Genomic DNA, 13,585 nt, shown 5'->3' on the forward strand with positions numbered 1-13,585 from the left:
GCTGAAGATAGGAACCATCAATATAAGGATTATTGGTAGAAAGCAAATTGAAGAATTGGAAAAGTACCACATGGACATAATTGACATTACTGAGACACAAAAACGGGAGATCTTGCAAAATAAGTATAGGATGTTATTCTCAAACAATAATAATCGAGGAAAGGAAGGAGTAGTGAAGCATTCAATACCAAATATGAAAATTAACTTGATTGGAAGGCAGTTTCAAGTAGAGTATGTGGGAAAAAATGGAGAGATGGACAGTGAAACTTATTTGTGCCTATGGTCTCACAGAAGGAAGGAGTAGAGAATTTTTTTGAACACAGCAGAGCAGGTGGCTGACAAGCAAATGGAAAAGATCCTTGTTGAGATCTGAACAGCGGAGTAGGAAATGAATCCCACCAGGCATATTGGAACCTTTTGAGAAAATTTCTTGAAAAGGGCAAAGCTAATAATAATGGTAAATATTTACTGGACTTTTGCATACTTCAAAATAGGTCGAGGCAGTTTGTGGAAGAGAAACTTGGAGAAGAACGAGCTGGTTTCAGGACAAATACAGGTCAAGATCAGATTTTCATTTTAAAACAAATAGTTGAAAAATTGTTTGAATATGACAAGGATCTGAACTTAAGTTTTGTAGATCTGAAAAGCATACCACAAAGTGCCCAGAGAAAAGCTTTTCAAAATACTTTAATTATGTGGAGGTGAATGGAACATACAGAGTAATGTAAGCAGTTCAAATTGAAGGAAATACATGAAGATGATTTAATGTAGAATCAGGAGTAACAAGGATGCACGTTATCTACACTTATTCAACATCTATATGGATCACATGAAAGTGGCCATTAGACCTCATGAGAATTGGAGACGTCAAACTTGGCTCTTTGCTTTATTTATATTTATATATGGATGATGATGTACTCCCAACTACATCTAGTGCAAGATTCTGTAACAAATATGGCATGAAAAAAAAAAACTATGAGAATAGGCAGGAACATAGAAAATTTCAGCTAATAATATGATATGGTGTGAAGCCAGCCGAATAAAGATATGGAATAGCAGTATACAAGACTGTTCAAACCAGTTTTGAGTTATGGATCGGAGAGTTGGGTTAGAAATAAATCACTTCTTCAAAGACTAGAGACTACAGGTGTGAGAAAAATATGGGGAATGAATCGATGGCAGAATCGTTTAAAATAAAGATGAACTTATCTTTACTACCATTCATGAATGTGTCAAATCTAACTGCCATTTCAATAGCATGAGTGAGGAAAGATTAACTAAACAGGTGTTTGATGACAGGAAAGAGACTCAGAGGAAGACCATGGTCTATGTGGATTGATTCAGTTAGAAGTGTTAAAAGCACTAAATGTTAGATAGGACAATATTGGAGTTCTTGCAGGGCCGGTCCGAGAGTATCTGATGTCCCTAGGCAAAGAAAATTTAGGCGATTGCCTAGGTTCGCCTAATGATAATGATGGCCCTGAGTCCTCACTAGTAATAGACTGATCGGGAGGTAAATTGTTGATAGGAGATTAATAATGATGTAAACGTAATGTAGTGCTGTCATGGTAACCTGAACACCTTAGGGTGTATATATATCAAGAGATTGATATATGACAATAGTATAGTAGCAACAACCCTAGTGGTAAACCTTATACTAAGGCAACTGTAAAAGTATCAAGAGTCTGCATATGTTCGTTCCACCATTTCACAAATTGTGTTATACCTGAATCATCTAATTTTCTCAGTCTCCATACAGCAGATCAGAGGGAATAACAAAAATATGATGGCATTTACTCTGGAAAATGCAGTACAGCAAAAATGATTCCAGTACATGTGAATCCATTAAAATAATGGAACATCTCAGAAAAATCAAGGATGTACCTTCAAATCCATTATCAGGGGGGATGGATACTTATGTTTCTTTCCTCCCTCAAAGAATGCCCGTTCCTAGACAAATCCATTTAATAACACTTTTTCATGGGATGGGATGAGATGGATGCAAGCTGTCCACATTTCTCCAAGGGTGGGGGGATCTACAGCTGATAAAAGTCAAGAATTTGTAATATTGGAAGATTCACCAATATATATATATATATGAAATAAGAGAGAAATTAGCCAAAAGTCCAATGATGGTCTCAGGTTATGAAACGTCAAAATATGTTATGGAATGGGTGTGGAACCTGCACATACAGAAATTACTTGACCTAGAAGTAGGAAACCATACCTGCTTCCAGCAAGTCCCATTCAACACAACCATTAACATTAGCTGTCAGTGTGCGACCCAGACAGATGGGTCGATCTGGAGAAATCTAAAAAAAAAAAATAAAAAACCTGGGGCAACTCAGTAAACTACCGCAATACATTGTATTCCACAGTAACAGTTACGTAGATTTAAAGAAGTTAGGAACTAAAACACCAAGAATCTTGAGACCACCTTCAAAATCAGAAAACTGGCGAAGAATCTTATTCGCAATGTGTGTAAAAATGTATTTGTGTATTGCTGAAATTGAATGCTAGAAGTCAACTATGAAAACAGGTGATAAAATGAACCTGTCTTTCTTAAAGGATATGGTTTTGAGCACTCATTTGTCTTGGTAATAGGTGTGTAACTCAAAGAATGAAGTGAGTAGAAAATAGGAATGTCTTGTGCAGTGTTCCTTAAACATTTCTGGCTGCAGCACATCTGAACAATGAATATAACTCAGTGGCCCACTAGTCCTTATACCTCACCCTCTGTCAATAGCCCCTATTCAGCCATCAACAGTGATCCTTCGCATGTCGCTTCTAACTGCAAAATTTGTGGTTTAGTTAGCATAACAACTTAAAATAATTTTTTTAGAAAATTAGGACTGGATTTCTTAGTGTACCATGGCTGATTTTATTTATATATCACTATACACTCACATATTGGCAAAACAAAATGCAAAATTATTATATTGAAATTAAATGAACTGTGTATATGACTTTTCAATTAAAATAGGTCAAAAGATCAAAAATCCATGAAAAGTTTGGAAGGTCAGCTGGCAACACAAATGCTTACTTCTTCACATTGCAGAACAGAGAAAGAAAAAATACTGTATATATATATATATATATATATATATATTTTTTTTTTTTTTTTTTTTTTTTTTTTAATTTTTTTTTTTTTAAGTTTTGCTCTTACTGCTGATCTACGTTTACCCACATCTATTTACAACAGTGTTTCCAAACGGAGAGCAATTAGAAAATGATGTTGCATTCATCTCATCACCAATGCAGTAAAAAAAAAATCATTGTCAGCGATAAATCATCGATGTTACAACCCTGACTTTCCGAGATTTGAAAGAAATTGATTTTCATCTTGGATAACTAAGCCAATGCTAGTGGGCTTAACTGTTATGGCCATGCACTATTAAGAACTCTCAGAAATGCAAAATGATGAGTATTAGAACATTGTTCAACATAAACTGGACAATGGCATGGTTTTGTGACGAGACAAAAGAAACCCAAATTCAACTATTCTTGCAATAAAATGACTTGCTTTCACGTCGTCATATTTAGTTGAATGTGGCTTTAGTTTTTGGCAAAAGTTTCAAATGACCTAAGGCTGTAGTTAAGGAATTAATGTACAGTGCTTATAGAAAATTATGCAGACATTTCGGTATGGAATATGTCCGCACCGAACTGCAATGCTCCTCTCACAACGTCATACTATGCTTAGCACCAAGTGATTCAAGCGTTTTGAGACAAATTGACCCACTCCTTCCGAGCAAAGACAAGACCAGTTTTGTTTTCTGGAGGGGAATTTCGAGCAGCAATGCGTCTTGCTGTTGCATCCCAAATGTGGTCTATAGGGGTTGAAATCTGGGGAACGTGCTGACCACTTGATTCAGTTAACAGTTAATATCCTCGGTCTCCGTAAGTATATCCACTGCTCATGTACGATGTGGCGATGCCATCTATAAATATAAATAAAAAAATGAATTCACTTTTAGAACAATTGAACATGACGTCGAAGAACTTCGTTGCAATATCGTTCACCAGTCTTTTTCCAGCACTTGTAGCTCGGGACATCCATTAAGCATATTGTCTCCACACCATTACTCCTTTCAAGAACATTCTCGCGAAGATAGGCAGTACCACTTTTCATCCCAGATCAAGTGTCGTCAGGTTTACCCTGTGCGAGTGTGCAGGTTGTACCCTGCACAAAGCACCCGAGCAAGAGGGGTGCCATTTCAAGACGATAAATAATAGTAAATTTTTATACAATGCTTTTATTAATGAAGTAAAACTTTACTACATAGATTGCACGACTTAAAATAAACAGTAAAGCGATAAAAAACCCAGTAAACTCAACAACCGATTAGCCACTTTGATCTGATGAACTGCTTCATGAGTGGTGCATCAAAGGTTTGACCATCTTTAGTGCGTCCATATGTGATCTGTGTATTCCGCATTTTTTTAGATGCTCTATTTTTATGTAAAAATATATCTTGTATTTATTTATATACTAAATAACTTCTTGAAATTAATTTCATTTTAATTTGCAAATTCTATTTTATGGGGGAGCTGAAATGTACTTTGACGGAGTGGCACAGAATGTCGTCTAGAGTCAGAGGAAAGACTAAAACGACTCGTCTGTGGAGCACACTGTCCCATTGGTATTGTCCAATTTTTCTGAATACAACACCCAGGGCTTCCCCTAATTTCTACTCGAAATCGGCAGTCACCCATTGTCATAAGTTAATTCGTCTGAATTCGCACTTATAATCTTCAACAATAGTGTCCGTCGTTAGGTTTTGGACACCATTGTAGCTAAAAATTTAAATTTTGAGCATATAACTGACTTTGCAGAAAAACGAATAAGATAAAATAAAACTTTTGCTTGCAAATATTTAATATCTTATTATATTAAGTCTCTCTCTCCCTCTCTCTCTCTATATATATATATATATATATATATGTTAAAGATACCAAGCTATTTTAAACCTGGTTTTACTCCATTTTCCAAGTAAGCTAGCAGACAAGTCAAGTTTGTGCCTACACGTACTGTGTAACTGACCCACAAGGTAGTGCAAGTCTAGGCAACTCGTGGTAAAAAGTTGGAATAAACTCTGATCACTATTCTTAATATTTACCCCTAATGCAAAGCCCATCTCCCTGAGGAGATGTATATGATGCTATGCATTAAAGGCAAGGGGCCAATACCCAGACCGGTTTCGACCTTTATTGAGGTCTCATCAGTGGGAGCCAGGCTTAGAAATACCAAGGTTAAGTAATACAGAGCTTATATAAGTATTTTACAAAAGGTGCTTTAACCTTATTAAATAAAAATCTCAGGATGAGAGATAGACGTAGAAAGTTTTTTTTTTACCTTGGGTATAATATAATATAATATAATATAATATATATATATATATATATATATATATATATATATATATGTTAAAGATACCAAGCTATTTTAAACCTGGTTTTACTCCATTTTTCAAGTAAGCAAGCAGAGAAATAAGTCAAGCTTACACCTGCACATACTGTAAGTCTAACTGACCCACAAGGTAGTGATCAGAGCTTATTCCAACTTTTTGCCTAGACTTGCACTACCTTGTGGGTCAGTTAGACTTACAGTATTTTGCAGGTGCAAACTTGACTTATTTGTCTGCTTGCTTACTTGAAAAATGGAGTAAAACCAGGTTTAAAATAGCTTGGTATATTTAACATATATTATACCCAAGGTAAAAAAAAAACTTTCTACATATACATATATATATATTTATATATTAACCTGGTGTTGGGGGGGGGGGGTTAAGGATAAGTTAGGGTAAGGATTCTTTACTGGGAATTATTCCAGGATAAAGAAAAGATATGTGCAATATGTTGGGGGGGGGTTAAGGATAATTTCTTTACTGGGAATTATTCCAGGGCAAAGATATGTGCAATATCTCTAATACAGAGACAGCCTCTTCTTTACCAATACTACTACCTTGTATTGGTAAATTGGAAGAGTCGCATCCCTCTGGAGGTGCCCCCGTTTTCACAGAACAGTGCAGATCTAGACTGGAAAGTCGAAAAAATTCCAGAGGAAGGCAATGGCAAACCACCTCTGTACCTTGCCAAGAACATTCTATGAACATGCCAAAAATGAGAGTACAGTATGGTGCTGGATGGATGGATGGTAAGACTGCCAGGCCTGAAGGCATGCAACTGGAGAAGAACAGGGCTTCACAAGTTTTTGTATCCAGGTGAAACCCGGAGGTAAGCTTGGTCACGGATGTTGCTGGTTGGAAATGGGAGGCTTCCTGTTTCACAAGAAACCACATGATTGGAACTTGGAATGTTAGAAGTAACGACCATGGTAAGATAGAAATGGAGCACAAGAAGCTGGATATCTATTGGGAATAAGTGAACTTAGATAGACGGGAATGGGCCATTTTCAGTCAAGGGTCTATATGGTATATTATTACTCTGGACATGAGACAAGTCGTGAAAATGGAGTATCTTTCTTATTCAGGAAATGGATGGCTAGGTATAGGTATGTTTTAGGTTATAATCCAGTGAGTGATAGAATCATTTTTCTAACCCACTACAGAGGCACCAGAAGAAGACATTGAAGAATTTTATGGCAAGTTACAAGAAGTGATAGATGCAACACCAAACTGAGATTTATGGCTACTTATTGGAGATTGGAATACAAAAGTGGGAGAGACTTCAACACACTCAATTTGTGTGAAGGAGAACTAGATGAATTATGGGAAGATGTTAAAGATTAAAGATCTAATTAAAACAGAAGCAAAGAAGAATATACCAACAGTTTGCGAGAAGTTTAAATGGCTGTCGGAAAATGCCATCAAAACTGATCAGGAAAGGAGGAAAATGAATGCCACAGGAAATTTGCAAGAACTACAGCATTTGAATGCAGAGTTGCAACAAGTCAGAAGAGACACAAAATACTTTAACCAGGAATGCCAACAAATAGAAGACTAAAACAAGAAAGGAAAAATGAGGTCTTTTCAAAAAGATCAGAACTAACATGGAAGTTTAGTGCCAATACAGAAGCTGTAGACATCAAAGAAAGATGGAAAGAGTATACAGAAGACCTTTACAGAAAGGACTCCTAAATTACTGAGAAATTTGAAGAGCAGGATTATACACAGGAGCCAGTACCACTGGAGAATGAAGTGAGGTGGGCACTGCAACAGCAATCCAGTAAGAAAGCACTAGGAGCAGATGGAATACCTATTGAGCTGCTCAAAGCGCTGGGAGAAGAAGCAGTTAAAATTTTAACAGCTCTATGTCAGCGAATTTGGATCACAACTACATGGCTTAAGGAATGGAAAAAATCAGTTTATGAACTGATATTTTCTATCAAACTGATTATTTTCTATCAAAAATTCGGTTTCATTTTGGAACAGAGGGTGTAGTTCTGTACTTTTCGCACTCTTGCATCGTCTTTCTTCAATAAAGGTGTATGTATGTATGTATGTGTATATATATATATATATATATATATATATATATATATATATATATATATATATATATATATATATATATATATATACACACAAGAGTGCGAAAAGTACAGAACTACACCCTCTGTTCCAAAATGAAACCGAATTTTTGATAGAAAATAATACAGGCCAATTATAATTATTCAAATAATTTATTTCAATCAATATATATACTCTCCCTCAGCTTCGGTACAGTGTTTGGCATGGTCAATTAATTCGTTAAATGAGCTTTTTATATCGTTATTTGTGATACTCTTGAGGTTCGTGGTTACTGCCGCTTGAACGTTTTCAGTGATGTCATATCCGTTCCCTTTCATTGGTAAATGAAGTCCGTGGAAGAGAAAAGTCGCATGGTGCTAAATCAGGTGAATACGGAGAGTGATCCAACACACAAACTTGGTTTTTGCTCGAAAACTGTCTCACAATGAAAAGGTGCATTATCGTGCTAAAGTGACAAGCTACCTGCATCACGATATTCATGTGGTACACGACGAATTCTTGCTATCAATCGCTTCAAAACTTCGAGATAAAATTCGCCATTGATCGTTTGGCCAGGTGGAACGAATTCTTTGTGGACAATGCCCTTGTAATTATCCACAAAGAATTGTCTTTACTTTTGACTTCTCCAAGCGACTTTTTTTCGGATGCCTCTCTTCTGGTGGTCTTCACTCAGCACTCTTTTTTGGGCCCATACTCAAAACACCACGCTTCTTCACCAGTAACGATTGTTTCAAGGAAGTTCGAGTCCTTATGAGTGGGTTGAATGAGGTCCTTGCAGTGTTCAATTCGATACGTTTTTTTGCCGTCGGTCAACTTGGGAACATATCGTGAATTCAATTTACGAAGGCCTAAACTCTCGGTCAAAATATTTGTGCACAGTTGATTTTGGAATCCACAATTCATCTTCAATCTCACGGACGATTTCGGGTTTTCTTTGATGAAATCACGCACTTTTTGGATGTTAACTTCGCTCAGTCCAGTGTTTGGACAGCTTGGCTTTTCGTCGTCCTCAAGCTTGTTACGACCACTTTGAAATCGCTGAAACCACTCGTAAACTTGAGTACGGGAAAGCATTCATCACCGTATGCGTTTGGAATCATTTGATGTGTTTCGGTAAAACTTTTACCACGTTTAACACAAGTCAATCGCAGCTCTATTTGAAACTCATTTTCCAACCGTTCGTCAAAACAGTCACTCTTGTCACTATAACTCGGCTTCTAATGAAAAAATGTCATAAACAGTTGACAACACTAATGAAGGTTGTCGCTTTCGACAACAAAAACACACAACAGGTGGCGTCACTAGTTTCTTCTTTTTTTTTTGAAAAGTTCGGTTTCTGTTTGGACAGAGGGTGTATAGCACTGATTTCTCATGCAAGTAAAGTCTAAGATCATTCAGAAAAGACTGGAAACATTCATGAAGTGAAAAATGCCAGATGAACAGGCAGGATTTCGAAAAGTCAGGAACAAGAGATCGAATCGCCAATTTAAGATGGATAATAGAAAGAGCACAGAAATATCAAAAGAATGTACCTGTTTCCTTGACTATAGCAACGACTTTTGACTATGTAGGTCATGTGTTAAGAACAATGGGAGTACCATAGCATCTCATTATGTTTCTGATGAATCTTTATTATGAACAAGAAGCTACTGTCCGAACAGATCTTGGAGAAACTGAGTATTTCACAATAGGTAAAGGGGTGCGACAAGGATGCATTTTATCTCTGTACCTGTTTGACTTGTATAGCAAATACATTTTAAGAATTGCAGGGCTGGAGGAGTCTTCAGTTGGAATTAAAATTGGTGGAAGAAATATTAATAATTTGAGGTATGCAGATGATACCACCTTGCTAGCAGAATGCAAAGATTTTGAGGAACTTATGAAAGTTAAAGAAGAAAGTGCTAAATATGGTCTTAAACTTAACCTCAAAAAGACAAAAGTTATGGCAATATGTGAACTTAATGATTTTGAAGTAGATAGGGAGAAAGTGGAAGCAGTTAATTTTGATCCCGATTTGATAAAGATTGTACTGAAGAAGTCAGAAGATTACTCAGAAAGAAATCAATGGCAAATTTAAGCAAGATCTTTAAAGATATTAGCCACGTAACAAAAATCAGAATCGCGAAAGCAACCCTACGGTACTATATGGACCCAGAGAAAGAGTGAAAGGAGGAAGATAAATGCATTTAAATTATGGATTGAGAGACGCTTACTAAGAATACCATGGACTGCAAAGCAAACCAATAAATCAGTGATAGAATAAAGTCAGATTGCTCCCTTGAAGCTATGATCATCAAGCAAAAATAGGCGAGCAAATGACAGTCTGGAGAAGATGATGATGCTTGCTAAAGTTGGTGGAAGCAGAAGATGAAGACCAAGAATTAGATGGGCGGATGGAGTTAAAGCAACTGGAATGCACTTAGAAATTCTAAAAGATATAGCCAGGGACAGATCTGAATGGAGAATGTATGTTCATAGAATCACCAGGAGTCGAAAACGACTTGATGGAACATAACAAAACCTGTCGTTAGTAAGGTGGGGGTGTCACAGACCCCAAACATATAAAAATAACTGTGACACTGCCACCTTACTAACGATGGGTTAAATAAATATGTATATATATATTATATTAAAGGAATAGGCGAGATAAAAATCATGGCTAATCGTAAATAAAAGTTTAGCTGTGTGTTACTACTTGGCAAAAAATGTTAATGAATACCACAAAAATTAAGTACCAGGTGCTGGCCTATTTGGCAACCATTAGAGGAGCTACAATTATCAGTCAGTAGACAGTATCCTTTGTTTTTAGGGATTGCATACCACGCAGCTTCAACCACCAAATGGATAAAATATACGCTTTGTATCCATAATATCTATAATATCCACTTCAAAACACTTTTCATCCATACGTATAATTATGGCATATATATGTACGCATCATTGTCGGTACAGTGGTTAAACAGGATTATCTTTAACAAAACCTGGGAGTATTGTTAATAAATATCGCACATTTACAGTTTGATTTCTTGCTATTATTAATCATTAACAAATCTGCAAACATGCTGTTATCTTGACAATCGGGACTCTGAATATGCAACTTATGTAGCTTACAGATGCACGAGTTATAAGTAACGCTAATCATAAGCTATATTCTATATGGATATTTCCACTCATGGTAATTTGTAATTCTGATGCCATTATTAAATCCGTTTGGTGCTGACTTTGTTCTAAGCTTTTTTTTTCTCCCTTTACTGTTTTCAAAATTCTAAATCGCAGTGCAAATTAAATATTTACTGTTTTCAAAATTCTAAATCGCAGTGTAAATTAAATATTTCTGCATAAGTACTTATTTGAATTGCATATTTTGTCCAGCTATATTCAGGATGGCCATAAATTAACTTTCCCTCTTTAGAGGTATCTGTAGCTAAAACTAATAGACGGAATGAGACCACATTTTATATTGAGACTTTCGAAGGCATGGGAAGATGAATTCCGCAAAAAAAAGTACCAAAATCGCCGACAGGGTAAATTTTGGCGATGGCAGAGCTGAAAGCAGTAAGCGCAGGTAAAAAGGACTATACAAATTTTGTGCGTACGTGACAGCAGTGCTACCAATTCCACTTAAAAAGGGATTGGGAACGTTTAGGCAGTTATTCGAATGACTGACGAGTTGTGCTCAATATGCATCCTACCTTGCCTCAGCATGCTTTACTTGTTAAGTTGTTTTACCTTAAACAGTGCAATGCCATAGCAGCCTTTCGGGAATTTAGAAGGCTTTATAACCTGCATACAGGTGTCAGCTGTAGTACTGAGAGCTATGATTAAGAAGTTTGAAGAAACTGGATCACTAGGAGTTAGACTGGCAGAGGATGGAAAGCAGTGCAAGAAGAGACAATACAGGGACCAGTACTGGCCAAAGCGCTCGTGCCATAGCTCACATACTTGATATAGCTTATGGTGCAGTCTGCAAAATCTTACGGGAAATGCTTCACTTCTACCCGTATAAGTTCAGTATTGTGCAAGCACTAATTACTGCAGATTATGATAAGCGCATGACTTTCGCACTAACGTTTCTGCAACGAATGGAGGTCGCCAATGACTGGCCTTGGAGAATATTGTGGGGTGATGAGGCTCACTTTCATCTGAATGGGTCGTCAACACTCACAACTGCAGAATTTGAGCATCTGAACATGTCGCACACAGGATGCAATTTGTTGCACACAAGAAAGGTCAGCACATTGAAAATCGTGTGGTCCAGAGAACCCTGCTTCTGATCAATAAAACATTATTTCCTGTGAATTCAATCACTACATTAATTTTTCTCTCTCTCTCGCAAGTTGTTTTAGTTTAATTATCATTGTAACGTGCCACATATCCGGCTGATATGAGTGACCCAGCACCGTCGAAATGTTATTTCATTTTACCTGCCTTTAATATAAGTATCCGCTTGTTTTCGGCTTCGCCAAGCAATCCAGCAAGTACCACTGCATTCTCCAAAAGTAACAGTGTGGTGTGGTTTCACAGCCGATTTCATAATAGGACCATACTTTATAAGACTATTACACTTTTTTTATATAATCTTTATCAAGTAGCTTTATTTTATCCTCCTACATGTTTCGCCAATCTGTTTCTATTGGCATCCTCAGGGAATACAAACTAGTAAGCTAAAATGAAGGTTACAGACTAGGTTATAACCGATGGTTCTAAATCATACAAAAAATTGGTATTGTGCGTGACAATGTGCGTGTCTCGTTAACGTGATTTATTCGTAATGGCTCATGACGTAATTGTTATGAAAGTTCATTTCTTTGATGTTTAATGATCTGATAAAAGTTTTCCAAATTTCAGGTAAAATTAGACCTTGATTCTTGTTTAGGTTTTCAGTTTTACGGACGACTGTAGCTGCTTCTTTAAAGGTTCTTGAATGGTAGTTATCTTCTATGTATGGCATAAGGCTCTTATCCCACTCAATGTGATGGTTAGTAGAGGCAAAGTGGCATGAAATGTCTTGTCTGTTATTTCTGACATATCCTATGTGTTCTTTCTTTCTCGTTTCAAAGCTTCTAGATGTCTGACCTACATAACTAATACCACATGAGCAAGGAATATTATATACTCCAGAGTACTTGTAGAATGGGTGAGGATCTTTCGGTGATCTTAAAAATTTCCGAATAGTGTTGATTGGTTTGAATGCCACTCTGATCCTATGTGGTTTTAAAAGGTTAGCTAATTTTTTGGAAAGGTTGTTGACAAAAGGAATCGTAATTGTACTGATATATTGGACGTCATCACGTTGTCGATGTGGTATATCAGTAAATAGAATCTTGTTATAGAGTCTTTTTGGGTAACCATTTAAAGAAAGTTCTCTAGATATTGTGGTTAATTCCGTTAGTAGGTCATCCTTGTCTGTATAGCTCTTTTCTTGAGACTATGGATAATGCTAAGTTTCTGAGATATGTGATGAGCTGAGTTGAAATGGAGGTAACATCCAGTATTTGTAGGTTTTCTGTATAGATAAGTTGATACTATTATTGGATTGTTTCTTTATTAAAATGTCAAGGAATGGCAGTTTTTTTTATCTTTTTCCATTTCTAATGTGAATTTGATGGTATTGTGGAAACTATTGATTTGGTTGAGGTAATTCATTAGTTCTTCTTTAGTATGATCCCAAATGATAAAGATGTCATCTACATATCTGTACCAAATTTTCGGTTTTGGAAAGATCTGGGTTAAGATTTTTTTCTCTAGCTCTTCCATGAATAAGTCAGCACAAGGAGGTGAGAGGGGGCTACCCATAGCTAATCCAGTGAGTTGTTTGTAGATCGTTTTTTGCCAAATGAAATAGAAGTTAAGAAGTGATTGAACAAAGTAGTGATGTCTCTTGGGAACAATTTGTCTAAGATGTTGATGACCTCAACCACTGGAATGTTAGTAAACAGAGATGTGATGTCCAGGCTTGCTAGTATATCCTCTTCAAAAATAGGGATGTTTTTTATTTTATCTATGAAATGTTTTGAGTTTTTAATATAAGTATCCGAGACGTGAATGTGTTGTTGTAAAATCTTGGCAAGATACTTGGTAAGTGGGAGAAT

This window comes from Typopeltis vanoorti, chromosome 12 (genome assembly GCF_054136105.1).
Source record: "Typopeltis vanoorti isolate ZY-2024b chromosome 12, IOZ_Tvanoo_1.0, whole genome shotgun sequence".
NCBI classification, from domain to species: Eukaryota; Metazoa; Arthropoda; class Arachnida; order Uropygi; family Thelyphonidae; genus Typopeltis; species Typopeltis vanoorti.